General features: G+C 42.0%; 1 long non-coding RNA gene across 1 annotated transcript; it reads left to right on the plus strand.

The window, feature by feature from the left end:
• The first annotated feature begins 1,766 nt into the window (after positions 1–1,766).
• On the plus strand, positions 1,767–3,736 carry LOC146679747 (uncharacterized). Its single transcript, XR_014918507.1, has 3 exons — positions 1,767–2,384; positions 2,476–2,536; positions 2,647–3,736. It is a non-coding gene; the product is annotated as an uncharacterized LOC146679747 (long non-coding RNA).
• The last annotated feature ends 203 nt before the right edge of the window (positions 3,737–3,939 follow it).

Raw genomic sequence — 3,939 nt, forward strand, 5'->3', positions numbered from 1 at the left:
AACAGTGATGTTCTGCACAGATCACTTTTCCATTTTGCTCTCTAGATGAGTCCCAGCTGCCTGACCTTGTGTCCAGGTGATCGTCTCACTGAGGAGCTTTTGTTCTGAAAATCTCACGTCCATCACCTGTTTCCTTTTTACTATCGCTGCTCTTTCTTTATTCACAATGCTCATAATATCACACAATTATATTCATCACCTGCATGTTTTTATCCAGCTGCTGTTAGAACCAAACAAATAAAAAGGATGAAAAGCCTGAAATCCTTTGATTTATTACATTTGAAACAAATATGAGAGCATCCCTAACAGCACAGCTGAGACCTTTGTTTTAATCAAGCCTTTGTATCGACACACTTGTAAAGATTCATATACAAAACATAATAGAATAAATCAATATAAAATACACATAATCACAAAAATGCAGCCATGTTGTGAGTTTGCATCTAAAACATGCATGTTTCCCTTTGTACAGGCAGATTTACAGCAGACAAAGCAACACGCTGATCGACTTTGACCGCTGCAAAAACAAAATACCCACCAAGTCTGAAGTCGATCAGAGGAACTGTTGACAGACTGACAGACAAACAGATGCTTGATTCATTAGTGCGATTAAATGTTCTTCTTTAGCAGCATCACTTCATGTGTTTGTGTTCCAGGAATAAAGGTCTGTTTAAACTGGACGTCTCCTCAGCATCACTCGTGCTGTCGTGGTTTCAAAGCTGTGCAGAAAGAATCTGAGGGATGATACAGAGGTGACCAAAGTTACAAACATCCAGCTGTGCTGCAAATGTTTGCAGAGCTCCAAACTCTTTGGCTTTCTGCAGAGCAAGTATGGAAGAAGCACCTGAGCTAACTTCAGTTTAGACGATATGAGGAAAAATGCTGCTTCCCAAAGTTTCCTACAAGTATCCAGTTTATATTTAGAGAAGCGAAGGCTCTTTATCCTGACAACTACTCCCTGGTGGATCCCTGTCCTGTGACAGCAGCAAAGACTGTGTATCAGTGTCATCAAAGCCACTTCAATAACCAGTGTTTAAAGCTCTCTAGCAGATGGACTTCAGTGGCAGCAGCCTCTGTCTGCTGTGTACAGAAGGTTCTCTGATGAAGCACACAGCAGATGCTGCACTACAACAGCAGCAGCAGCTCAGCTTCAGTTTGCTTCGACGCCCTTTTTGACCTGTGAAACAGCAGAAAATGAAACACTTCAACACCCGTTTGTTAGCGTGAGCTATTCTGCTGTTTTTCATCATTTCACAGGTGAAATAAAATCACATTTACTTCCTGTAGGAGTGATCGTGTCCAGCCTGACTGAGACCATGTGCTCCATCCTGCACAGGTAATAAACCTCTGACATGAAGGGCTGTCAAGTAGTTTTAGACAAATGGGGGTAAAAGAGACGTTAAAAGCTTAAAGAGAAACTACATTTTCTAAGAACTGTCTGACGTTCACCTCTCACACAGTGGATACGATTCTGCCGCTGCAGGAATAATCTTTCTGGTTATGAAACTGTCCATGTGTTTGCAGAAAATGTCACATGTTCAAAGCCATCCCAGCACCTGGGGTTTGTATAAGTGCAGCTGCTGGTGGGGAGATAGTCTCACTCTTCTATGTAAAGAGTCAGCAGGCAGCAGATCTTCATCTGTGATCTCCTCCATCATCACGTCTTCACTCTTCAGCAGCTATGGCTTCACTTCGTGCCCTTCTGGGAGTGGTGCTGTGCTCCTCATGGTTTCTGCTTCTGCCTCAGGCGGACTTTGATTTACAGAGTCATCCATAATATTTTTTATTTTTTATTTTACTGCCCATCTATTTTCATACAAATGTCTCCGTCTTATGGAAAAGGGGTGGAGCTTATCCAACGAGGACAGGCAGGCCCCCCCAGACAGTTTAGCAGTCTATACAGGAGGCTGACCTTTGCAACATGTACTTCTATAATGACTTCACCATTTAGGTTATTTGGTTATGTTTCACCCTGGATTTTGTGTGATAATATTTATTTTGTCCACTGATTTAAAAACAACAAACTATATGAATATAAAACAGAGTGAACAACAAAACATCAGCTTTGGAAACTTTGATGTAAAATTCTGCAATTGTTTTCTCAGATATAGCATAAATCAAACTAACATACATCAGTGTGTTATTAATGTGCACACACACACACACACACACACACACACACACACACGTGTTACAATAAACAGCTCTTATGCTTCTGTATGATTCTCAGTGCTTTCCATTTGCGTGTCCACAGGTTGCTGTAAGTGGTGCTTGACTGCAGTTTGCTCTCATTTCAAGTGGTTTGCTGTCACAAAGCCAACAGGAAGTCCGGCCATGGTTGAGCCAACTGAAGATGGGTTGAAGGTGGCGTCCTCGTTTCCTCTGTGAGTGCGAGAGGACAGACAAAGCAAACACCGTTTGGACAGCATTAAAATATTTACACTGATGATTAATGTTGTGTCTTTGCACCTGTAGCGATACATGTTGGAAAATGGAGACTTTAGCCACCAAGACTGACGTGCCTGGAAACTTCCCTGTGAGTACGCCCACAAAGACAGGAAACAGTTTAGCCACCGCGGTTAATCCTCCATCATCATCATCCAGTATTTTTCACATCTTTTCTTCTGCTGTTTCCCTTGTTGTCAGTCACGGGGTTTGTGACTGAAATGCGTGTGGTCGACGGGAAGCCTGACGAGTACGGCCTGAATCATTCCATCAACACCGGACGGAGTGAAACCTTTGTTGAAAACAGATTATATGGTAACGTTGCATTTAGCTTCAGTAAACTGTGAAGTTACAGCAGCAGATTTACATCACGTGGCTTCACAGGAAGTAGTCTGGACCTCAGCGCTGAGGTTCAAGCAGCTCTGCTTGCAGACGGCATCCTTCCTGAAAATGTTCTTCATCTTCCTAAAACCAGAACTTTTACATTGGTGCTGAAGTTCTATATAAAAACAGCCTGAAATACAAAGTGATGTTGTGCACTGATTACCTCACACTTTCCATGTTTCCTTCTACAGAGGAGTGTCCGCCTGAGTGTTTTGTCTGATCTGTTGTTGATCGTCTCATTGACACTGCATGCAGATCTGACACCAGGGCTGGACTGGGACAAAAAATGGTCCCGGGCATTTTGACTGGAGACCGGCCCCCCAGGTATTAAAGGAAAAACCATGAAGCCTTTGAATGAAAACAAACGCTGTTGTCACAGTGATGGACGCTGTCTTGTTGGTATACATGCATCAGTCTAATAAACTTAAACCTGCACCATCCTCCCTGTCCTGGTATTCTAAACAGGAAGTAGACTGTTGGTCGAGTTAACCTCCTGAACATCTACAACACACGGTGGAAACCTGACATTAAGACAGAGACTAGAGGTGAGACATGATCATTGCTGATTACTGATGACAGATTTAGATATGTTTTCATAAACCTTTCATTTGCCACATCAATAAACAGCACGGCAGGGCAAAATATGTTTTCTAACATGGCAACCTTTAAAAAGTGAAAGGAGACAGAAAGACAGCTGAGAAAGAATCAAACGGACTTTTTGATGCATTTTACACACAGTACTGGTGCAGAATCTAGAAAATGTGGGAAACACTGGCATCATATGCAGTACTTACTTCTGAAGAAATTATGATGGGACCCTAAAAAATGACTATGTACAATAATGGATTTCTATACATTTTACATCAGATGAAAACGTTTGTTGTAAGATTCAGATAATTATTTATTAAAAGTGAGACATTTTAAATGAGAATAAGAAAGAAAAGTATGTCTTTGTGCCCCCCTCTCCCTGTTAATGCCCTACCTGCCCCCCTGGCAACACTTTGCTAGACCCGCCCCTGCACAGTTACCAGCTGTCAGCTACACAAAAAGGATCCTGGTGTTATTTGTCTCTCAGAAACAGTTCATAACTTCAACTCATTTTTGTTTTGT

The sequence above is a fragment of the Copadichromis virginalis genome, unplaced genomic scaffold, assembly GCF_057382275.1.
Source record: "Copadichromis virginalis isolate Kocher_CV1m ecotype Utaka unplaced genomic scaffold, C_Virginalis_male_GT1.1 unmapped_scaffold_1, whole genome shotgun sequence".
NCBI lineage: Eukaryota > Metazoa > Chordata > Actinopteri > Cichliformes > Cichlidae > Copadichromis > Copadichromis virginalis.